Below are 26,673 nucleotides of genomic sequence, written 5' to 3' on the forward strand. Positions count from 1 at the left end.
CTCTCTTCTCCCCCTTCCTCCCCCCTTTGCCCCTCCCCCTTCTTGTGCTCTGTCTTTCTCAGAAAAATTACTTTCTCTCTCCCCAAAGAATTCAGCCCATTTCCCCATATCCAAAGTTCCATATAGTATTTTTAAATGGGGCACTTGGGTGGCTCAGTCAGTTAAGCATCTGACTCTTGATTTTAGCTCAGGTCATGATCACGGTTCATGATATCAAGCCCATTTTGGGCTTCATAGTGACAGCTCGAAGCCTGTTTAGGATTCTTCCTTTTCCTCTCTCCCTGCCCACATCCCCTAAAAATAAATAAACATAAAAGAAAGACATGAAAAAGCTGGAGCTTCTTCTATTTGGCATATATTTGGTTATTTTCTATGGAGCCCACATTTTCTTGGGTTTTACTTTGCCCTCATTAAAACGACTCCATCATTTCCTTAGCTGTGCTAGATTTTAATTCCAGGACACAGGTAAAGTATGAAGTCATTTTGAAGGTAAAAGACATTTTTAAAAATATTTTTTAACATTTATTCATTTCTCAGAGACAGAGTGTGTATGGGGGAGGGGCAGAGAGAGAGGGAGACACGGAATCCGAAGCAGGCCTCAGGCTCTGAGCTGGCAGCACAGAGCCCAATGCAGGGCTTGAACTCATGAACCATGAGATCATGGCCTGAGCTGAAGTTGGATGCTTAACCTACTGATCCACCCAGGCGCCTCAAAGGGAAGAGACATTTTTAAGAAATTTGGGGAAATTAGAAACTTTTTAAGATCAAGACTTTGTTTTTCTAGAGAACTTATGAGGAGAATCTAGGATACAGAATTTTAAAGATCTCCATCAAATCCCAGAAATGATGAAGTTTGACCTAAAGGAAAAAAAAAAAGATCTGAGAATTCTGCTGTTTCTGACATCTGATCAATTTGTTTTGGAAAAATGTATATGCTTGCTGATGCATTTGAAGATGAGCACTTGCTAGATTACTGCTGAGTACCAGAGAGATCCTGAGGGGGAGAGTTTCCAGGAACTTACACGTTAAGCATTTAGGAACAGTGAATATTGCACTTTGAGACTCAGTGTGGGACTGGATTACAATAATAAAATCCATGAGCTGCATGACCTCATGAAGTCAAGTCTAAATCCTTAGAGAGGAATGTGGCATCGAATCTGTTCTATTCTTGTCATGTTTTTAAAATCTCCAGGTAGATGTTTTCCAACCTCTACAGCAATTCTTTTTACACTAACAAGTGCCTATGTCTTTTTCTTGCCTACCTTCAACAGCAGTTGAGTCTAAATTTTTCACTGCTTTGCCTGATTCAGGTTTACACTGAAATACACATTTTAATGTCACTGTTAAGCCTTACTAATTTTACCAAATGCCTTTTTTCCCCTGAGAGAGTGTATTATTTTGTATGTGGGAATGTAAGTGTGGGGAAAGAGGAGTTATTTCCCTCTGCTCTGAACATTTTCCCAGACATGTCAATATTACTTAACACCACATATGCTTAAAGCTCCTAATATTTATAAATAATTTCAAAAACAATTTGCTTACATTTCTTTAGACATTTTATAAATATTGTATTAATCTGAAATGCTTACCTTCACAGTATGTTTAAAACAAATGCTACAAAAATTGTCCTGTTCATATTGAAATATTAGAAACTAAATTTGGGAAGCTTATTAAAAGTAATATTTATTTTTAAACTTACTGAAACAATATGTTACTTGAAAGTGAAAACAATTGACTTGCTAAGGGAAATCCAGTACAATGCAACATGGATTTATGTCCACATGGATTAAGATCCTACTATCTGGAAAGAAAAAACCCAGATAATGTGAAAAGAATATGTTTTCAGCCATGTTGTTATATCAATACAATATAGTTGCTTAAAGGGACCAGCAGAAGCCTCAGAGCTTTTTTATTTTTATGTTTCTAGATAATTTTCTTCTTTTCTCCACTTTCTCAATCCAAATCCATAGTTTAAATCAGTTCCACAAATATTTACTGAAATTGCTGCATAAAATAAAATCTCTGCAACCATGAAAAAGAATGAGGATTGTTACGAAGGCTGCACAGTTCTGAATATTCTAAAAACCATTGAATTGGTGATTGCGTGGTGTGTGAATTATTATCTCAATAAGACAGTTTTTCAAAAAAAAACAAGGAGAGGGGTGCCTGGTTGGTGCAGTCAGTTGAGCATCTGGCTCTTGATTTTGGCTCAGGTCATTATCTTGGGGTCATGGGATCAAGCCCATGCTGAGCATGGAGCCTGCCTGAGATTCTCTCCCTTCACTTCTCTCTCTCTGCCTCTCTTCCTCACTCACACTTGTTCTCTATCTAAAATAAAAATAAAAAATGAATTAAAGAACAAGGAGTTATATGACCTTTTATGAGAAGAGAACCAAAATATATTGTATAGATAAGAGGTGGGGGATACAACAGAAAAATACATATAGAATGGTCTTATTTATGTAAAAACAATTTCTGGAAGGATATATAAAGAACAGTCAACAACTACTACTTTTGGGCTATTGGATTGGGAAGTTTGGGTGGACTGGCAACCAGAAAAGTCTTATTTTCCCCTTTGTACCCTTCTATGCTTTTTAAATGTTTACAGTGAGATTGTAGTATTTTCATAATTTTATCTCCTTATTTTTGTAATTTTAAAGCTGAATATTTTATAGGGTGCTATGCTGAAGAATTTAAGAGTTCCAGAAGTGATGGGCAATGCACAGCAGAGACTTGAGGTGGATAGGAGTCACTAAGTGATTATTGACTCCATGACAAAATGGGTAAATGGATGGATGGGTGAACTGTACAGTTTTGTCTTTATGTGGCATATTCAACTAACAAGTAATTATTCCTACTCTGATAAGTATAAATATATAGGGAAGAAAAATACAGTTTAGAATAAATCCCTTCTTTTCCCAAAGTATACTTAGAATATGGCTGAGGAAGGGGCGCCTGGGTGGCTTAGTCGGTTAAGCGTCCGACTTTCGCTTAGGTCATGATCTCGCGGTTCGTGGGTTCGAGCCCCGCGTGGGGCTCTGTGCTGACTGCCAGCTCAGAGCCTGGAGCCTGTTTCGGAGTCTGTGACTCCCTCTCTCTCTGACCCTCCCCTGCTCACGCTGTCTCTCTCTCTCTCTCTCCTAGAAATAAGCAAAAATTAAAAAAAAAAAAAAAAGAATATGGCTGAGGAAGGGTACCTGGGTGGCTTAGTGGGTTAAGTGGCCAACTCTTGATTTCAGCTCAGGTCATGATCTCACAGTTCATGAGTTCGACTCTGGTGCTGGGCTCTGTGCTGACTGCACAGAGCATGCTTGGAATTCCCCCCCCTCCCCCTTTCTCCTCTTAAAAAGAAACATTTAAAAAATATGGCTGAGGAAATAAAACCTCTCATATATTTAAGAAAAATACAAGCAAAAGACAGTAGACATGAGAGGACTACAGAACAAGGGATTCTTGTCTTTATTGCTACCCTAATTTCTTGTGGTCCAACTCCTCAGCTTCTTGGGACATTGGAACAGTTTGTGTCTTCTCCATTCCTTCCCTGCCATTGCTTCCCATCTTCTGCAGAGAGATGAGAAAGGACTTGGAAGTGAGGGGAACAGAGAGAGTAGACCAGTTTGAATGGGTGCAAAGGTTTGTGTCAAGGGGTAAAAGGGATTGTTATAGTAAACATTGTGTGGCACACAGATAAGTGAGGTCCAAACATGAAGTTGGGACACCATTGCAGAGGATGTCTGTGGTTGATCATGATGCAAACTGCCCTCCTGGAGAACTAGGAAATCTCCTAATCTACAAATAAAGGAAATTGTATAACCTGCCATTTAGGCACAGGAACAAGGTGGTTGAATGATACGCAGCAAGAATATGGGGGGACCTACAGCTCAGACACTGGGTGTAGATTATTGTCCTAAGTGACAAGTCTTGCTGAGTGACTTCACAAGGTCGCAGATTTTTTTCTGGGTGATAATGGGACTCTTCCAGTAGATAAGAATGAATTTCTGAGTGTCCTTTTGTTCAAATCTGGCAAGTTTCTCATCCCTGCAGGTTGCTGACCATTTTTACTTATGTGGTCTATTGACAAAAATGGTACATCATTCAGATGTTTCCTTTGTGCTGTTTGTGTGCCCTTTAGGCTTGATAAACCTATAAAGCAGTAGCTATTGGTATGTGAGTTTCATTTCTGTCATTCTCCAACCCAACCCCATCTTCTCAGACACAAGCCTGTGGACCTGTGAATAACAGTCTAAGGTGTTCAAATTTTATCATGCAGACAATACTAAATAGTTAAGCTTTCTTGGGCAGAGATATAAAGAGATAGTGCTTCTGGAAGGCTAACATGAGACCAGAACACAAGTTGGATGGAAGTGGGAAGATGACTGGAATTGGGGGGAGCCATTTATGATGAGTTAGAACATATCAGGTGAGAGGTGATGTGAATATGGAGAAGAGTGGAGTCTCCGATCCTTATTAATTTAGGAGGAAAACTGAACTCTGAGCTCATCCATCCCTTTCCCTTTTATAAAGTTCCTTTAGACAGTACCCAGTGAACCATGGCTCCTAGTAATCATGCCCTTCTGTAATCAACTCCCTCCACATTGAATCCAACTGACCTTGTGACTTCTTAATCCAGTATAATGGGCAGAAGTAACACTGCCAGCTCTGGGCCTAAGCACTAGGAAAGACCTGGCAGCTTGCTTTTGTGTTCTCAGAAACCAATTACCATGTGAGAAGTATGGGTGCCCCACTGAGAGATAGGACACCCAGAGAGCCCTAGAGGATGAGGAGATCTGGAGAGACACACCATGTAATGAAGCACTAAAGCACCAGACACCGGAGGGAAGAAATCATTTTGGACATTCCAACAGATTCAGACATTCCAATGCCTCTAGCTATAGCCACCAGCTGACCACAATCACACAAGAAACCCCTGCAAGACCAGCAGAAGAAACACTCATCTGAGTCCACTCATCCCACAGAAATTATGAGAAGTGGTGATACACTATTGTAAAGTGATTTATTGTGCAGAAACTGATATCTGGATCTCAACTCTTGAATAACAGATCCTGGACTTGACTATGTCCAGTCCTTTCCCTGAACTCACAGTAGGATCAGCCAACATCTATTGAGCACTAACTGCACACCAGGCACTGTTCTAGGTGCTTTACACATCTGAAGTAATTTGATCGACAACAACTCTATGAGCTATGTACCAACATCAGCCATATTATTTAATAAGGAAACAGGTACAGCAAGGTGACTTTTCTTGCTCAATCTTACACAACTCATCAGCACCTAGATTTAAAGCCTGAACTCTACTGCCTCCTAGTCTCAGGATTTGCCAATCCGGGCATCCTTCTGTTGTCACAAATATCTAGAACGATGCTGGGCCTTGATCGAAAAGGATGGGATATGGCCACAAGTCTGTCACAAGTGGTGACTCTTCTTTAGATTTTTGCCTGGATATAGAATCAAATGTATTCTAATAGCATGATTTAAGAACTGCTGAGAAAGTCCCCTAGCAATCCCCTTCAATGATCTCACATTATCTGCGATAGATGCAAAATTCCTTTCAGTAGTGAAGCATTTATGAAAATGTCAGTCCTCTAGGTTGGCTACTATCTGAAGCCATCGTTTTCAAGGTCTATTCTACAGAATCTTCTTTTCTATGATGTATTCATGCACCAAATGCCTCCCTAACTGGTGACTATAAAGTCCCACTTTTTTTTATATAGTTTTGCCATAACCATCAGCCTGTATTTTTACCTGTTTCTCCTTTACATGTGTTTCAGGAAAGGCCCATGCATCACACAAATGTGTCCTGGTTACAGCTTGTCATCTTAGTCAGCTCTGTGGCTCCAACTACAGTCCCATACTCTACAGGTCATCTTTTGCCATCTCCTATTTGGCCTTTTATAAGCAGTTGCTGTTCTTTCTGTATGCTTTGCTCCAAGCATGAAAACAGGGAATTTCCTTAATTCCACACACTGATAGCTATGATTAGCCTGCAGCAATTCACAGGATTTATTGAAGGCTTAGGGACTAAAAGGGGATTACGATCAGAGAAATAAAGGACTAATATATGAGATGTGATCATAAGCCAACTCTTCCACAGGAGGTCTCCCAACAGCCACCATTCTCCACTTGCCAGGATGTAGTGGTGCCATTATGTAGCAGTGGCCGGAATCCAGGAGATATTCCAAGTGTCTCTTCTCCCTGGAGGCAGGCTCCAACTCTGTCAGGCTCCAAGAGATGAAACTATTCCCCTTCTTTAGTGTACCACAGTGAATGGAAAAACTACACAGAAACAACAGAAGAAATGCTGATAAAACCTCATTTTGAGCAAAACTGGGAGGTGCCGAAAAAATGCCCTTGAAGTGGACCTCTAAGCCAGTAGGCTGCTTTTATGGTGGGCATTTGAGCAGTGTTCAATCTAAGCAATGACTGCCAATTTCAGAGTAACTCCCACCTACAGCAGGGCCACTAACTGGCAGGTTTCCTTATCTATACCCTTTGCAAACAGTCAGATGTTCCCTCAACTTATCCTTCCACAGAAAGTAGAGTCATCTCAATTGTCTGACTCTTTTGGAGAAGTCTCCGTTTAACCTTCCTCACCGTGCACAGACTGAAGACTGGGCTTCTGTTTTCATTCACCCTATGCCAACCTCAGCAGGCATGAATCCTCATATCTTGAACCCTCAGAGCAAGGGTCTGCAAACCTTTTCTATAAAGGGACACATAGCTCATTAAGTATTTTCAGCTTTGAGAGTCATGTGATTTCTGTCTATACCACTCAGTTCTGCTGTTACAGTGCAAAAGGAGCCAGAGACAATATGTAAACACTGGGCCTGGCCAGGTTCCAATAAAACTTTACAAACCCAGGGGGCAGGCTGAGTTTGGCTCCCAGGATGTAGTTGTTGACTCCTGATCTAGCATCAGCTTCTGTGTTTTTGTTCATCTGATTCTATGGTCTGAGCTTTCTCTTTGCTTTCCTGGTTTTCAAAGGGTTTCCCCTATCTTCTTTTGAGTATAATAAGACATTTTGAAATGTCTTTGAGGGGCACCTGACTGGCTCTGTCAGAAGAGCATGCGACTCGTGATCTTGGGGTCATGAGTTCAAGTCTTAACGTTGGGTGTAGAGATTACTGAAACAAAAACAAAAACTTTAAAGTATATTTGAGTGGTCTATCCACATCTCGGTGTTCTGGGGTGGCAGAAGGATTTTTATACCTAGCTCTCCACCTCTTTGGAAATATAAATCTGGTATTCTTTTGTGTCTTTAATGTCAACCTTCAATGTCACTATGTTTTTAGAAGTTGTCTCATAAATGGAATATAGCTGGATTATGTTTTACTTTTCAGTTTGATATGCTCTGCCTTTTAACTGATAAGTTCATTTGTATTTACTGTGATTACTATTACATTTATTTCTATCACCTTACATTGTATTCCCTTTTCCTTGTGATTTCTGTTCTCTTTCTTCTCCTTTTTAAATTCACTACATAAATCAAATTTTCCTTTATTTTTCCCCTCTAATTAGAAATTCGACATTTAATTAAATTCCATATAACCCTTATATTTTAATTACACACAAATACTAAAGTCCAACACCATTCCAAATCTCTATTCTCCTCCCCAGGGATGGGGAACACTTAGGACCCTTCAAATGATTACACTCCAGTTTTCCATTTTAATGTTACCTAGTACTGTTTTTAATCCTCCAAACTGATTTCTCAGTCAGTGTTTACCAGTTTCTTTGCTCACTCTTGCTTCTTGCATCCTATACATTCTTCTGCATTTGTTTCCCATGAACTACATCCTTCAATTAGTCAGTTCCTTCAACAAGAATCTAAGTGTAGGATTTTTATTTTGTCCTCGTGCCTGAATAATAATCTACCTGGGCATAAAATTCCAGGTTGGCAGTATTTTTCTTCAAGACTCTGAAGATATTATCACATAGATGATCTAGAATCTTCTAGAATTTTCTCTGCTCCTGAGATATGTGCTGTTAATCTAATTATTCATTCATAGGGAGTCCCTCTCTTTTTTTTTGCTTTTGACATTTTTTCTTAGTTTTCTTAGTTTCATGACAATATTTCTATGTGTGATTTACCTTTAATTACACTGTTTTTCTTGAACATTTATCTTTCATCAATTCCAGAATTTTTGTCATTACATTTTTTTAAAATATTGCCTCTTTATTGTTCTCTCTATTCTCTTTTTGCAAATTTCTGTTGAATATTGGGGTGCCTGGGTGGCTCAGTCAGTTGAACGTCTAACTATTGATTTTGGTTCAGGCCATGATCCCATGATCATAGGCTGGAGCCCCACATTGGGGTCTGTGCTAAGCATGGAGCTTGCTTGAAATTCTCTCCATCCCTCCCTCCCTCTTTCACTCTCTCTTTCCCTAAAATAACTAAAAAATATTTTGGATCTTTTCATTTTATTCTGTATTTTTCTTGCCCTTGCTTTTAAATTATCCATCTTTCTGTGCTGTATTTTCAGATTTTTTTCTATTTTACACTTATTTCTTCAGCTGTGCCTAATCCACTATTTGATTCATTCACTGAGTTTTCTTTACAAGTTTTTTCATTTTTGTAATTTTTAAATCTTGACTTTATTTGAAATTGAGAATTTCATTTGGAAATGCTTTTTGGTTTGATGTAGTGGTTAAGACCCATACTCTGGTATATAGATTGAAAATTTGTGCCTCACCCCCACCAAAATCATGCATTAAAATCTTAAACCCCTGTGTTGGTATTAGGAGAAAGGGCTTCTGGGAAGTGGTGAGGTTATGAAGGTAGAGCCCACACAAATGAGATTAGTGTCCTTATAAAAGCAGACTCTCCCTTCCACCATGTGAGGTTGCATTAAGAAGATTGTTGTCTATGAACTAGGAAACCAGTCACACTAGACTGAGTCTGTCAACACCATTATTTGGTCTTCTCAGTCCCCAGAATTACGAGAAATTGATTTTTGTCTATAAACTACCCAGTCCATGCAATTTTGTTATAGCAGCCTAAACGGACTAAGACGTTTATATAAAGAATGTCCTTAAACAAATTTCAACTCTGTCATGTAGTGAATATGTGACTTAGAGCAAATTTCTTAACCTCTCTGTGCCCCAGTTTTCTCTTCTATAAAACGGAAAAATACTAATACCTCATAATACAATATTAATAGTATTGTGAGGATTAAATGAGATATTATTTGTAAAACTCTTAGAAAAGTGCCTAGCAAGTGGCCAGTGTTGTACTATCATCATCTTCATCAACAGTATATAAAGTAGATTTTTCTTTTTGCATTTCTTATTCCTGTGCTTTAATTTCTTCTGTGATAGCTTTAATAGTTTTAAAGATATTGTCTTTGGGAGTCAATTTCTAAATTCCATCCTAGAAACTCACATTATTGGGTCTAATTCTCCCGTATCTTGTGTCCACTGACTGAACCTCACGCAATAATTGATACTTGCTTTTTCTCTGACTTTTTATTATGGACTCATCTTCAGTAAAGCTTGTCATTTTGTGAGAATCCTTTGCCACATAGGTGTGTCTGTTTCTCAATGTGGTTTTGTATTATGCAAGAGTGCCAGGTGTATCTCCGTCTATATTTTTTAAATGGAGTTTCATGGGGCACTGAGTGGCACAGTCAGTTGAGTATTTGACTCTGGATTTCAGCTCAGGTCTCAGTCTCAGGGCCATGGGTTCAAGCCCTACATTGGGCTCCATGCTGGGCATGAAGCCTACCTAAAAAATTTTTTTTAATTAAATAAAATGGGTTTCATGGAATATAGCATAAATTTAAATGCCACGCCTGAATAAGAATCCAGCATGGAGTTTGGATTTCTTAGAGAATTACACATGTTTTAGATTTGAGGGTCTTAAGCTTTTGGGGGTCTTAGTTCTAACACCTTGCTTCACCTAAAATGAGGCCTCATATCTTCATGAGCTTTATGCCAAAGCCTCCTTATCAGGTAACCACTGAGGTCACCACTCTGGTTTTAAATTTTCTTCCTTCCTTTCATTCATTCATTCATTCATTCATTCATTTGTTTCTCTTTTAAAAGCATATTTCAATTCTCTTCCAAAACTATTTTATGGAGCATTTGTAGATGCTTCCAGTGCTTTTGGGGCATGCTAGTACTCCATCTTGCAGAACCCCAGGAGACTTCTTCCTTCACATAATATAATTTCACAACTATCTTCCTTACCAGTCTCCCTTCTCAATATTTCCTTTTATTTTTTTTCTTATCAGGTTCCTCCACTTCACACCAAGTTCTTCCCTTCTTTGGTAGCACATTTCAGTCCTACAGAGTCCTGTGTGTGCTATGTCAACCTGGAAAGATAAATAGCCTTATTAATTGGTCTTCTACTTTCATTGAGAGACTAAAACATACCAAGGGCAAAACATATTGGGTTGATGCATGAAAATTTCACCTTAAAATCCGACTTTGATCCTGTAGAAATATTTCCTGGTGTCACTCTTCTCTTCTGTCTAGTGAGTACTTTAGATTTAATCATTCTTTCTGATAGCTATTGATGTGTTAGTTGTATTTTCTCACTGCATTTGTGACTAAGATGAACTGTGCTTTGAAAAATAAGCTTGGTTTGCTACACTATCTTGACGAAAACTACCTAGGCTGGCTAATGCAAAGATTCAAACCTTCTTGGCAGCTATATTCCTACATTAAAGATTAAAACGTTAGGCAAAATAATCTCTCTACTGGTAGCCATTACCACACCCAACCCTTTTGCTCTGATTCCTAACTCCCCATGCTAACTTTTTAAAGACTGACTCCTCTCCTAGAACAGAAGCCTGTGTAGAAAGGCCAGCCTGCAAGCATGATTCCATCAGTCCACATAATGTGAATGTTCTCTCTAAAAATCAGTAAATTAGAATTTGGCATTTTAAAAACCACAATATGGACCCCATTGAGCCATTGCTCTTTAAAAAATCATAGTAAAATATACACATCATAACATTTGCCATTGTAACCTTTTGTGAGTAATCAATTCAGTGGCATCATGTACATTAACTTTATTGTGAGACCATCACCAGCATACACCTCCAAAACTTTTTCATTATCCCAAACTGAAACTGTACCCATTAAACACTAACTCTCCTGTCTTCTTTCCCTCAGCCGTGGTAACCACTATTCTATTTCTTTCTCTATAATTTTTTAAATTTACTTATTTAATTTACTAATTTAATTTACTTATTTTTGAGAGAGAAAGAGAGAGAGGCAGAGGGACAGAGAGAGAGGGAGACACAGAATCCAAAGCTGGCTCCAGGTTCTGAACTGTCAGCACAGAGCTCAATGTGAGGCTTGAACTCACAAACTATGAGATAGTGACATGAGCTGAAGTCACATGCTCAACCGACTGAGCCACCCAGGTGCCCCCTCTTTCTTTATAATTTTGATTACTCTAGGTACCTCAGACAAGAGGAATCCTGCAATATTTGTCTTTTTGTGTTTGGCTTATTTCATGTAATCATGTTTTCAAGGTGTAGCCATGTTGTAGTATGTGTCAGAATTTCATTGAACTGTTAATATACGAATTTTATACATTTTTTCCGTTCTGGGAAAGCTAATTTTTTTTATTAGTCACAAACCCAGAAACCATTTTATCTGTACAGATACTGAGACCATGGCTGACATCTCTCCCTCCTCAGCCCCTTTGATGCTATTCTCTTCCATAGCTGTTACCCTGGCTGTGTCATGCTTGAACTTTCTCTTGCCTTTTAGCAAAAGAAAGGCTTTGGAAACATATCATCTTCACATGAAAAGGGAATTTTTATTCTGAAATATGTAAGCAGCTTAACTTATTAGGTGAAAATTTGAAGGCACTGACCTTCACAAGTAAATGACTAATCTAACAAGAAAATGATGTCTTTGGCGGCCTCAGCTTGTCTTTAATCCATCTCTGCTCTCCCTACAACCTTGGGATATTGTGGAATGTATTGGTCAAGGCTTGGTCATCCATGCCCAGATGGAATTTCTTGTTAGTGGTACTTATCTCTATATTACTCCCCCTCCTCCCACTTACCCCCAAAAGACTCCTCATCAGTCTTGCTCTGTGCCTCTCAGCCACTTCTCTTTGCCTAGGCTCAAGGCTCAATCTCCTTAACCTGACTGGTAGGATCCAGCGTAATAGAATACCAAGTTACCTTTCCAGATCCAGACAAACAGGGCACTACTATTCTAGCTGTGTCCTATATTTTCCTTCTTTGTCTTCTTTCATGCTTTTATTTTTGATGAAAACACCCTTCCCAAAGTCTCTTTCAAAATTATGACCCTTAAATAAAACTCATCTCAAACATCCATCTTGTCCAATAAACCTTTCACCTCCTTCCAGCTTCGCATGATCATTTTCTCTGTTGACCCCTCAAAATACTTTTATTTCTACCTCTCTTTTGGAGTCTCTCAGATTATCCTTTGAATTATAACTATGCACACATTTGTCTTAGTGCCTCAAACTTAGCAGGCTATACTTTGCTTAAGGAAGTTACTGTATCTTGCTCTACCACAATACCTATCATTGTGATTTGCACGGTGTAGGTTCTTATAAATCTATTTGTTCTATCATTTGCTTTTTCCTTAGAGCAGGTCTGTTCTATTGCAACTTCAGATCAATCATGGAACCAGTTCTATAATAGGTCACTCTTCAGGAATCCCTGTGGGAAACAGAGGAAGTTGGAACAATGAAACATAGGAAATAGATCTGAGTAGTAGACTGGTTTCCACAGCTGATTATTTACCCAGAGTAAGTAGAACATAGATAACATTTTGTTTGCCTTGTCATTGGTTTTTGTTGGTTGCAATGTTGGGAAGACCTGTAAACACCAAGGACCTTAAACTCATGAAAGATAAGGTGATATGCAGGGGCGCCTGGGTGGCTCAGTTGGTTGAATGTTCGACTCTTGATTTCAGCTCAGGTCATGATCCCAGGGTCGTGATACAGAGCCTCATGATCAAGAGAGAGATTGTCTCTCTCCCCCTCTCCTCTGCTTCTGTACACACACTCTCTCAATTAAAAAAGAAGTGATATGCAAATGAAAAGAATCTAAATGTTAGATAATTTATTCTTCTTATTCTAACAGGGAATGGGACAAAATCACATCACTCAGAGGATTTCTTTAATTCTGGAATGCCCACAGTATTTCATGATGGTAATAATTAAGCTGCTGTAGAGAGTAATGACTTTTCCAAGAAATTTCAGAAATTTAGAAAAAAACATATACAGTCCTAAATTACTACCTTTTGTAGCTAATTATTTTTTTTTAACATTTATTTATTTTTGAGAGACAGAGAGCAACAGAGTGTGAGCAGGGGAGGGGCAGCAAGAAAGGAAGGCACAGAATCCAAAGCAGGCTCTAAGCTCTGAGCTGTCAGCACAGTGCTTGAAGCGGGGCTTGAACTCAGGAACCCCCAGATCATGACCCAAGCCGAAGTCGGTCCTTTAACTGACTGAGCCACTCAGGTGCCCTTGTAGCTAATTCTTGACTAATTCTCTACAAAATCTATAATATTGGTTTCTAGTTTGTTTGCTTGATGATTTTAAAATTGTTTTATACTTATACAAATAAAGTTATGTTTAAGGTTGCAGGAGAAAAAAGTAGTTTAATGGTGGGCTTTTGTTCTCCAGTGAAAATTGTGATGCTCCGTGTTTAGAAAAACAAATCATAAATCCATTCTGGATTGAGTGATATCTCTTTAGGGGGAGTAAAAAAAAAAAACAAATCAGAAAGGAGGAGAACCGTTGAGGAGTGAATAATGAAGCAGGTTACAAATTATAAGTGTTTCAATTATTTATCTTGGGAGACACTGCATGCCAGAGTCACTGGCTATTATTTTAGGATTCTTTGAAGATAGAAAAAGTCCTGAAGGGTTGAAGAATGAAACATTTATAAAATTCATTTATTTTTTAAAAGGGAGAGATACCCCAATAACAAAATACTAGTTTACTTAGCTCTAATTCTGAGATGAAGATTGTAGACCAAATCCTCAAAAATCATGCTTGTGGTATTGACTTCTACAGGCACACAGAATCCTGTAGAGGAACACTGTGGCTTTATGAAACTCAGTATGTGTCAGACCATTTTAATTTCCTTTCATGACAGGATGACGGGACATGCAGCTTGGAGGCAAGCAGCAGAAGCCATTTATCTGTCTTTAATTCAGGCTTTCAATTTTTTCCTACATGTGATGCCCAGCAGCCAGCTAGGAAAATAAGTCAAGCACCATGTTTCTCAAGCTGCAAACCCTGGAGGATTCCATGAGAATTTTTACATGTAAGAACATTCTTGTAGAGAGGATTATCTTTTAAAAAGTATTCTACTAGTTAAGAAGAAAAACACAAACTTCAGTTCTGCAGTAAAAAAATTTCAATTGGGGGGGTGCCTGGGTGGCTTGGTTGGTTAAGTGTCTGACTTCAGGTCATGATCTCGTGGTTTATGGGTTCCAGCCCCATACTGGGCTCTGCTGACAGCTCAGAGCCTGGGGCCTGCTTCGAATTCTGTGTCTCCCTCTCTCTCTTGAAAATATATTACATTATTAAATATAACCACCATGCTGTGATCCCCAGAACATACTCCTTTCATAACTAAAATTGTATTCTTTGACCAATTTAGCCAACATCTCCCCTTTTCCCCCACCCCTAGTCCTTGGTAACCACTATTGTATTCTGTTTCTGTGAGTTTGACTTCTTAAAAATTATTCGACATAAAGGTAAAACTATATAGTATTTGTCTTTGTTTATTTTACTTAACAGAATGCCCTCTAGTCTCATCCCTATTGTCACAAATGGCAGGATTTCCTTCTTTTATGGCTGAATAATATTCTATTGTGTACATATGCCACATTCTCTTTATTCATTCATCGATGGACACTTAGGTGTTTTTCCATATCTTTTTTTTTTTACTATTTTTATTCTAGGATAGAGAGAGAGAGAGACAGCGTGAGCAGGGGAGGGTCAGAGAGAGAGGGAGACACAGACTCTGAAATAGGCTCCAGGCTCTGAGCTGGCAGTCAGCACAGAGCCCGACGCGGGGCTCGAATCCACAAACCGCGAGATCATGACCTAAGCGAAAGTCGGACGCTTAACCGACTAAGCCACCCAGGCGCCCCTCCATATCTTTACTACTAGTGTGAGGAAGGGAACTTTGTGACGGAATGGATGATGTCCATTCACTCGATTGTGGAAATCATTTCACAATGTATATGTATATCAAATTATCACATTGTACACTTCAAATATATACAATTCTATCTAGCAATTATACCTCAATTAAAATATATATATATACACACTATTCCTGTCATTGAGAAATAAGATTCCTAGAGGAATGCCCTGCCATATTCAGACTATCCATTCTTCTAAACATTGACTCTTGACCCCCAACTGCAAATTACCGGGGGAAATATTTATAGGGCTTCCCAGAGATTCTTATTTTGTTGGCCTGAGGAAGAGCCCCAAATAGTGTTTTTTAAGGGCTTCCCTGGTGATGCTAGTGTGCACTAGTGTTGAGAACCACCTGGAGTAGATGCATTGACTGCTGCCCACCCCAGCCCACACCCAGGCCATCTGTTCCAAGGCCCACACTCCTCACTACACTGTGACATCTTAGAATCAGGACTAGTTGTTCTTCTCCTAATTATTAGTTCACATTTTATCTTAAAGACACTGTAAATTTTTCTGTTTATGAAACAATGCTAGCCAGCCCAGAGCCATTTTAGGGCCTGCCATTTGCCAAGGCATAGACTGATAGGATGCATCTATGCAGCCCCGTACCAGCTCCAGGCTCTGTGCCAATGATGCCCTTTCTTTTCACTTTTCCCTTTTCTTCTCCACTTATTCTAACCTATACTATCTTGATATGCTTTTATTTGTCCTTATAAACTGTTTCTAATCATTTCTGGGAAGAAGGAGGGATCTGTATTTATAATGAATGAGCAAAGGAACAAACATATCAAAAAATGCACATGAACATCTGTACATAGAAATAACCAGAAGAGGATTTTTGCAAGCCTTTATGTTTCTTGAAGAGTGTTCAAGGAAAGCAAGATTAAATGAGTGGAGAAGATGGAATTATAGGTGAGGTGAAAAGTCAATGCCCAGGCATAGGGCAGGCATAGGTAAACATTGAAAGAGTGCCTACAGAGGACTCCATAACAGTCTAAGGATAGAAGAGCAACACAGGCCTTTCAAGTGAGGAAAATCTGGGCAGTCATAACCCAAATTCATGAAAAAGGATGAACGATCTCAACACAATATATGAATGTGAACAAATCGGTATCTTCCTAGTGCAACCCCAGTTCTAAGGGAACATGAAGGGAAGTTATTATTGGCTGAGGGGGAGCTAAGCTCAGAGAGTTTCCTAAAGGTGAATCTGGGGTTTGGTTTTGACACCATGGAAAGCCAAATGCTATAGGAGAAAACAAAAGGTTCTAGACATCCCCACAGCTCTACATTGATGGTACCAATGCCTTTCCTCCTGACAAAGTGAGATGCAGTGGGAAGAACAGTCGGGGGAGCCATCTGACAAGGGAATGTCAGAGGAAATGATGAGTCTTGCAAAGAGTAAGGACATTTTAGTGAGTTTTAAGGGAAATGCTATCAAGAGGATTCATTCTTCATTTAACAAATATTTTTTGAGTACCTGGTATGTGACAGACACTGTTCTAGGTTCTCAAGGTATATCAGTAAATAAAACAGATAACACTTTGCCCTCACAAACCTTATAAGCTAGGCAGTAGACATTAATAATTACATAGTGACCAAAATCACAACAGAATTGCAAGCTGTGGTGAGTACTTCGAGGAGGCAGTAAGAGGGTGCTGTGGGAGGCTGAGGGCGAGGTTGGCTGGGAGGAATCAAGTTTGAGGACCAGGAAGGCAGTGGAGAGATTGGAGAAACGTTTAGAACCAATTAATAGGATTTTTGGCAATTGACTGGAAGGAGAAAGAATCATCAAAGAGGTTTACCCAGGTTTCTGGCTTGTTCAACTGATACTATTTTCTGAGATAGGAAAGAGTAGTGGGGAAAACACACATATACAAGCTTATGTGTGTGGGCACACACATTCCCATTCAGGAATTGAGAGGATTAAATGTACTTAATTCTTTCTTCTGTCTTTCCTAACCTCCTTCTCTCCCAATAAAAAGGAAAATAAACATGATTTCCCAAGGCTTACAGAGAACATTATGAAGTATTCCACTTGGTCTAAAAATTTTAGAAACAAAGTGAAAACTTCAGTAGTGACTGCAATGTTCTTCTAAATTACTTGTAGCTCTGATCTTTGTATTTGATGGTCAATTATTAGGGTACCATAAAAATCCCACTCGAAGCATACCTAACTGCAAGAAGTTCACAAATGGATGCACCTCACAGGGGGTTGTTTATTGCCACTGACTAAAAGATAAAAGCCGGGAGCTGCACCGGCCTCTCTGGATGGCAGTCACAGCAAGGATATGGTAGCGTCTGCACAGCTCCTGCCATGAGAAATGAAACCTAGTATCTCCTTCTGCTACTACTGGCTCATGTTGGAAATGAGGCTGCTGGTATTGACCAGGCCTCACAATATTCTAGATCAGACCGACATTCCCCACACAGATTGCTCATAAGGAAAGTCATGTCCCTGCCTTTTCCAAAGAGATTTCAGATAAAAACATTGTGGATGATCCTTAAAACGGTCTTCCTAAGGGCCTTAGAGATCCAAGACTTAACATAACAAAAGGGGCTTGAGTCTGGCCCTGAGACAAAGAGCCTAATTTAGAGTTAAGGGCAAATATCTACCCCCACCCATTTGTTTCTGCCTGGAGTATTTTCTGGCCTTGTATATGCTGATTACTCCCTGTGAAGGAACCTATTGAGGAACTTCTTTTGTGATTATGACAGCAAAGGTATCTCCTGAAAGACCTGTTTGACCCCTGCTCACAGAGAAGTTAACTTCACCCTCTTATGCTAAAAACCTTTTCTGGTATGCTAAAGACACCTTCCTTCCCCATAAGATAAGCATCTAAATCCCCTACCTCAATCAGTATTGATAAAGGTTATGCAAATCTGTGTTCTGGGAAATTCTGACATATCAGAGAAGTTTGTTGTCTTTGGTCCAACTTTTTGTTGGGATGAAGCCCCATTTGTAACATCTGATTAGTGACCTTGTCATCTGGGGTGTAAAGTAACATTCCCGTTTGGGATAAAATGTCTCCTTCCCATAAAGAAAAGGGGATGGAAGGAATAACATAAGGACAAAAAGTTCCTGAATTGCGCTCCTCATCTGACCATTTTAGGATTTGAGAGCTTTTTGCCACATTAGAAGCCTGTCCTATACCCACAAGAGTAGTAGGAGCATTCTGAGTTGGCCAAGCTGAAGGCCAGTCTTTCCCTGCAATGCAGGAGACATCTGCTCCGGTGTCTAGAAGTCCTTGAATAGGAATTCCCTGAACCTACAATACTTTCATGGGCCTAGAGGCTTTAATCTCCTGCATCCAAAAGGCCATATCGCTAGAGCCAAAGCTTCCTTCTCCTCTAGGGGCATTAGTGGCATCCTTTCCTATGCGATAATAGGGCAATAATAATAACTGGGCAATTCTCTGGTCCTTAAAAATTTGCTTGGTGGAAGAAGGAGGAGAGACCAGCACCTTGACCTCTCCCTGATAATCAGCATCAACCACCGCAGGGATTACGGTGATCCCCTGAAGGGAGACGGAGCTCTGTCCCAATATTAGTCCCACTACTCCAGGGGGCAGGGGCCCCTTTACACCGGTGGGTGAATAGTTATAGGAGGTGAATCAGGCGTTAGTATTATGCTGGTGGTGGAATGGAGGTCAGTCCTGTGCTTCCTGGGGTTGCTCTATAGAGCTCAGAGACTGACTGGAATTGGTGAACGGATGGAGAGGGAGGAGGGATGTTGCCCCAATTAGTGTCGGGGCCTGGGGCTGGCCCCTCAATCCGTTTCCCTCGTCCTGAGATTTTTGGAGACTGGTTCCCAGTGGCTGGCCATTTTTGTGAAATTTAGATTTACAATCTTTGGCCCAATGAAAGCCCTTTTCACACTTAGGACATATAGTCCTGGGCCTGTTGTTATTGCTTATCACTTGAGGAATGGGTGCGGTTGGCAGAGAGGTATTTGCCTTTTTTGTAGGGCAGTCCCTACTGAAATGTCCTACTTGCCCACAAGAATAGCAATTAAACCTTGAGGAAGGTTTTTCGCTCTTAGTACCTCCTGACTGCCCTAAGGACCAGACATATTGAGGGTATGTTTCTCCCTTTAAAGCTGCTGCGATAGCCACGCCCTGGATAAAGGCAGGACTTACATCTGCACATTGTTTGACATAATCAGTTAAGGTGCCAGTTTTTCTTATGGGTCGTAATAAAGACTGGCAGGTAGAAGAGGGGTTTCAAATGCTAGTTGTTTAATGAGAATGTCCGCTGCCTCATCATTAGTTATCACTTTTCTAACAGCTTGTATGACTCTAGATACAAAATCCTCATAGCTTTTATCCGATCGTTGTTGGATTTCTCCTAAGGTAGCAGCCCTGCCTGTTGTAATTGGCAAAGCTCTCCATGCGTTATAGGCACAATCAGTGACCTGCTGTAAGGTGGCTTTGTCAAGATACATTTGCGCTTGAGCAGTGTCAAAATCACCCTCGCCTAGGAGTTTATCGAGGGTAATGTCTCTCCTATTCGTCCTTTTATTTATGGCCACTCTTTTTCTAGCGAGGTCATCATATTCCGCTTTCCATAGCAGATATTGGCCTCCTGACAGACAGGCTTTTGCGACCTGAATCCAGTCATAGGGTGTCATCCAGCAGGATACTAGGGCCTCTAGCAATGTAAGTGTGTAGGGCACAAGTGGCCCATATTCAGTACAGGCAGTTTTTAGTTCCGTAACAATCTTATAAGGAAGAGGTTCCCAGGAAAGGTCCTCATCAAATTCTCCCCCAATAGCAATGGGGAAGCAGCGAACAAAATCTGCATCTCCCTCTTTTTCTGCCTCTCTAACGGCGGCTCAGAGCCCCACTCCTTTTGAAAGTGGCATGGGAGGAAGCGGCCCAGATGGAGTGAAAGATCCTGTAGTCTGAACAGGGAAAGCCCAATTGTTTGATGTTAAATTTGAAACCTTGTAGTGGTGGAGTCGGGGACAGTGCCTGAGTTCACCTTATTATCATTTTGGGGGGCGCTGGGCTTAAAGACTCCAGAAGTCTCTTTTGANGCACAAGTGGCCCATATTCAGTACAGGCAGTTTTTAGTTCCGTAACAATCTTATAAGGAAGAGGTTCCCAGGAAAGGTCCTCATCAAATTCTCCCCCAATAGCAATGGGGAAGCAGCGAACAAAATCTGCATCTCCCTCTTTTTCTGCCTCTCTAACGGCGGCTCAGAGCCCCACTCCTTTTGAAAGTGGCATGGGAGGAAGCGGCCCAGATGGAGTGAAAGATCCTGTAGTCTGAACAGGGAAAGCCCAATTGTTTGATGTTAAATTTGAAACCTTGTAGTGGTGGAGTCGGGGACAGTGCCTGAGTTCACCTTATTATCATTTTGGGGGGCGCTGGGCTTAAAGACTCCAGAAGTCTCTTTTGAGGTGTCTAACGCCCCCTTTATAATGGTCAATAGAGAAAGAATTTCGACCGGGATTTTTTGAGGACATTGTCTAATTTCGTCCCCAACTTTATTCCAGATATCTATATTAACAATTCCTTCCTTGGGGAGCCAGGGGCACAGTTTTTGAACAAAACGTAAAAATCGAACAATTTGTTGAGAGGATACCTTTGCCCCTTTTTTTGTAAGCACATTTCATATCACATCTATAAAGAGTCTTTTCCTTAGACTCTTTATGGCCCATAACTTCTAAAAAACAGTTCTTTGCTTATCCACCAACTAACCCTACTTATCTTATGCAAGGGGGTCCGCGGCACCCTACAGTGGAATCCTAACCATCCCGACTAATGCAACGAGCATGACATAGTTTAAAGAGCTTACCTTCAGGTCCGCTGTTCGGGCGCCACTTGTCGGAGGCCGGTTCCGGTATGTCCAGGGGTCTCTGAAGGATGGACGGTGTCGGCAAAAGAGAGTGAGAGAGCCCCGGAGATTCTTTCCACCAGGCAGGCATCTCTGCTCTGACTGGGGCTCAACTTTAAAGTGTTTGGGGACGGCACAGAAGTGGCATTTGCCTTAGACAATGATTTCTGACAACAAACTTCTTTGATATGTAAGAATTTCCCAGAACATAGATTTGCATAACCTTTATCAATAGTGATTGAGGTAGGGGATTTAGATGCTTATCTTATGGGGAAGGAAGGCGTCTTTAGCATACCAGAAAATGTTTTTAGCATAAGAGGGTGAAGTTACTTCTCTGTGAGCAGGGGTCAAACAGGTCTTTCAGGAGATACCTTTGCTGTCATAATCACAAAAGAAGTTCCTCAATAGGTTCCTTCACAGGGAGTAATCAGCATATACAAGGCCAGAAAATACTCCAGGCAGAAACAAATGGGTGGGGGTAGATATTTGCCCTTAACTCTAAATTAGGCTCTTTGTCTCAGGGCCAGACTCAAGCCCCTTTTGTTATGTTAAGTCTTGGATCTCTAAGGCCCTTAGGAAGACCGTTTTAAGGATCATCCACAATGTTTTTATCTGAAATCTCTTTGGAAAAGGCAGGGACATGACTTTCCTTATGAGCAATCTGTGTGGGGAATGTCGGTCTGATCTAGAATATTGTGAGGCCTGGTCAATACCAGCAGCCTCATTTCCAACATGAGCCAGTAGTAGCAGAAGGAGATACTAGGTTTCATTTCTCATGGCAGGAGCTGTGCAAACGCTACCATATCCTTGCTGTGACTGCCATCCAGAGAGACTGGTGCAGCTCCTGGCAATAAAACCCTTGGGGCACCTGGCTAGCTCATGAGTGACCCTCGATCATGGGGTTGTGAGTTTGAGCCCCTGTTGGGTGTGGAAATTACTTAACATTTTTAAAAAATATTTTCTTTTTTATGTTTATTTTTGAGAGAGATTGAGAGTGCAAGTGGAAGAGAGACAGAAAGAGGATCTGAAGTAGGGTCCGTGCTGTGAACACAGAGCCCAATATGGGGCTTGAACTCCTGACCCATGAGATCATGACCTGAGCTGAAATCAAGTGTTGTCAGGCACTTAAAGATAAAAACTTAAAAACCAATACATAAAAAGCAAATTAATTAATTAATTAATTAAAGAGAAAACCTTTTTCAGATCAGGAGCAGACCCTTTTAGATTCAACCAGGCTAGACCGTGTTGACCACCAACAGANATGGTTTCAGGAGGCGAATAATCTTTTATTATGGAGTTAAACTTTATTTGAACCACAACCATATAAATATCTGCACACGACATTATACACTGTAGAAGTGTGTCAGTCATCCTCCAGCCATCCCTCATCCCCCATCCATGCTTCCCAACGTCTAAGTGTGGAGGCTTTAGAAACTTCCCAGGAGGCAGTACTTCATACAAAGCACAGTCACATAAAAAGATGACTTTAATGTCTTTTTAAAAATGTTTAACTTTTTTTAAACATTGCGCATTTTTGAGAGAGATAGAGTGTGAGTGGGGAGGGGCAGAGGGAGAAGGAGACACAGAATCCAAAGTAGGCTCTGGGCTCTGTGCAGCACAGAGCCCGACACAGGGCTCGAACCTACGAGTGGTGAGATATGACCTGAGCTGAAGTTGGACGCTTAACCAAGTGAGCCACCCAGGTGCCCCTTATTTATTTATTTTTTTTTTTTGAGAGTGACCAAGGGGCAGAGAGAGGAGGAAAGAGAATCCTAAGCAGGCTCCACGCTGTCAGCACAAAGCCTTACTTGGGGCTCTAACTCACCAACCATGGGATCATGAGCTGAGCCAAAACCAAGAGTCAGATGTTTAACCAACCGAGTCACCCTGGTACCCCTAACATCTTGCACTCAAGCCTAAACTCAGTTGTTACTAATTCCTCAGGTTAATATTGAAACAAGATTTAAAAATATAGCCTCCTTGAAACACATTTTCTCAAAAGAAAAGAAAATTGCTAAAAGGCAATTTAGTCGTTTGTGAGTTCTGGGAAAAAATGAGGATCGTTCTTTACATTACTTAGGGTTTTCATCTTCATATAAATGTGTGGTCTAGAGTCGTTCAATTCCATGCTACAACTGCAAACATGGGCAAACATAAGCCTCTAATTCTACTCTGAATTAGAGTGCACTGAAATCATGCAGGCGTGGGGGGGGGGGCAGGAAAGAAAAGAACTATGGTCACATGTACTGAAGGGTAGCTTTCTCATATAGACCTACATTACATTGACATTTTTTTTCCTGTAAATCTTCTAAATGTGCATGATCAATTTCTGTCACTTGTCCAACACCTAGTAAGTGCCTGACAGTGTTCCAACATTTCTGGATTGGTTTCAGAAACAGAGACTGGTAACCGTATCTACAAGTGGCTAATCTATTTTGATGTGAGCTTAATTAATGCTGCATATGAAACTCCAAATGTTACGATCCAGGAGTTTTAAATTTTTAATTATTAGACTAACTTAGTTAACTTCTTCTAAGATGAAATTTGAATTTAATTTAATGTGAGTATTACATTCTTTTACAATAAATTCAATTTTCAACAGAAAGGGGTTTTATAAAACCACTCTATTATGATTTTTAGCACATAGACGAGAACTATTTTAAAAATGTCACAAATAATATATGACTTTAACATTACAACTTGAACTACCCAAACTTGTAGGGAAGGATCGGGCTACACAGTTATGACATCTGGTCGTGAAATCTAAGCTGCTGTTTGATGAAGTTGGAGATTAGGGGCTGATGCTGTTCTTGGTACTCTGATAGAACACCATGGGGCAAGCTGATCTGGTCACACTTAAGTCTGTCAAGACCTGTCATACAGACCATAGTAGCTAGAAGAGCAGATAGCATCCTTACTGAACAAATGGGTTTGTTTTCTATTCAGAAACATCAGACAAACACCCCTATCTCCCTACACATGTACTTTGTGTTATTTTCTGTTATATAGATGCAACTCACTGAACCTTCTAGCCTTCCATATAATTCATAGTTCTGTCGACTCCACCAAACACCCTATCTAAATAAATTAACTGATACAATTTTAAGTACTCTCCTTTTTCCTTTCTAATGTTCTGGAAAGCTTTGTGTTCAGGAGAACAAGGGGCTATCTTTGCCATCTTAGACACACAAAGCTGCAGCTTTCTATCCTGTTGCCTGTTTTTAGAGAAGGATCTTCTTACATGAGGGTATACATGAAGAGCTAGCCATTACTCCAAAGATGACATTTCACTCTAGGGTGCAATGTTTAGGTTTGCCTGCTGTAGCCCTTAGTGAAGAACAGAGTAAATACAGAAGAGGTATGAACACAGACCTTGGAAAACACCAATAAAAGTGATTACTGATCCTTATGAAATTTGAGAAGGAAAATATGAAGTAAAATGTATAAATCTAAGAACAGGCTCTGTGAAAGAGTAAACTTATTAAAATTTAGTTTCTGAAGAATATGAATAAAATCTTAAGATAGACATGAAACTAGGGGAGAAGAACAAATAAATATCTTTAAAAAAAAAAAAGAAAAAAAGAACGAATCTCAGTTTTGAAAAGTCACCATGAAGGTAGGGTCTTTGGTTTTATCAATCAAGAAGAATAAGAGAAAAATGGGTCCCCTACAAATTCTTTATTGTCAATTTCACATGAAATCTTTGATTTCAAGGAATGGGGTTACACACATTGAAATCAGTGTTACCTATTTAGAGTAGATAGCAGTGTAGTGGTTTTTATCTTCATCTGCATTATTTTATTTTTAAAGTAAGCTCTACATCTAATGTTGGGCTCCAACTCGACGACCCCAAGATCAAGAGTCATATGTTCACTGACTAAGCCAGCCAGGTGGCCCTCATCTGCATCATTTTAAGTTATTATTTCATTTCATTGTACATGGGATTAGATGTGCCTACATTAACGAACTTGGAAGGCATGGAGGTAAAGTTGAATGTGAATGTAATACTCTTTTGACCTCTCCACTATTTCAGACTTCTTAATAAGATCTGGATTTGGCAAGGAGAGATGGACTATAGTGATAATAGATGCTATCTTTTTTGTTTGGTTTAGTCCTTGTTATATGCTGGGTACTTATGATATCATTTAATCCTTATGGCTATACCATGAGCTAGCTATTATTTTTATCCTCTTTTGACAGATGATGAAATGAGGGCTTAAGGAGGTCAAACAAATGTCCCAGAATGACACAGTTAGTAAATAACCAGTCAATTCCCAGCCTCCTAAAATGCTGAGAAGAGTTCTCTGCCTTTCCATCCACTGCTCCCCTGGGAAGGCACATGATGAACCATTACACAGACCTGCCCTGACCTCCTGGTCAAACTGACCCTCCTGTTCAGTGAAGTGAAAAGCAATGAAAATATTCAACTTGAGCTGAGTCAAATATTTTATCACCTAGGACCTACCCTACTTATTCAAAACTCACTCGCTTGTAAAGCAACTTGGATGAACAGGTAAATAAGCAAAGGGAAGGGCTAGAAACTTCCCCAGCTTTTCAAATTAATGATCAACAGGTCTGTGAAGCCTGACATGGGCTGGCAGTAACAGGGAGAAGTTGAAAGTCCTCTAATCCTTCACTTGGCAAAAGAATAAAAGGAAACTCATGCTCTGAACTTTTCACAGAGTGGGAGCTGACTTTACTAAATGTCTTTTCTGGTGATTTCAAGGGGAGTGCCAAAGATGGAAAAGAACAGGTCATAGCAATCCCGGTGGTGTTTTCTTGACCCTGGAGGACCCATTAACAAGCAGCATATAATAATCTTGTCACCTAAAATTACTATTTCCATGAGCCATTAAAAGGGACTAATTGCCCAAAACAATTTGTCAAAATTAAGCCTGACAGCTTTGCTACCATAATCCTCAGATTGAGCATGGAGGGGGGCTCCTGTGGAGAGATATGTAGTGACCTAGCTGTCACCAAGGAGGTTGTCAGCTAACTGACCTTAGACTGCAATGTGATGGAGCACACCAACATGAACACAGAGCTCAATGCTGCCCCAGGGACTCCCAGCAGCTCTCCGTTCTCTCATTTATGGTCCCTTTGAGCAACTGATGAAAGCAATTGGAACCTCTTTTCATAAAAATACATGTATGCCTATAAACACAAAATATTCACGTATAATTTCAGGGGGTTAGTGTCCCTAAATTCCACCATGAATCCTTAGAAATCCACAGATCCCCATGGATGCCCAATTTAGCCCCACCTCTCTGAGTCAGAATGGACTTCCAGGAAGGTTTTCATATAAACTATAGGCAAAGGCAGCAAGGTGAGGCACAAATCCTCCCATGCACTGCGGAACTCAAACAGGGCTGAGCCTTAGAAAATGGCAAAGTAGGGAAGGTTAGCTTTGGAGTTTCCAGTGTGGCCCTTATGACTTCTCCTCTTTCACTTATCTCCAGCCTTTATCATGGCCCCCTTTACTCCTCAATGACTGAGTTTATTTATTTCATGTATGCCTGATATAGAAAGCATAGGAATCTCAGCAATGTGGAGCCTTTGCACTTCCTCTGTTTGCCCTGAAAAATCAATCTCAGGCTATTGGCTGCTAGTCAAATCAAGTGAAGAAAATTTATATTCAAAGAGGAAGATCAAAGAT

This window comes from Crocuta crocuta, unplaced genomic scaffold (genome assembly GCF_008692635.1).
Source record: "Crocuta crocuta isolate KB4526 unplaced genomic scaffold, BGI_CrCroc_1.0 scaffold153, whole genome shotgun sequence".
In the NCBI taxonomy this organism is placed as follows: domain Eukaryota; kingdom Metazoa; phylum Chordata; class Mammalia; order Carnivora; family Hyaenidae; genus Crocuta; species Crocuta crocuta.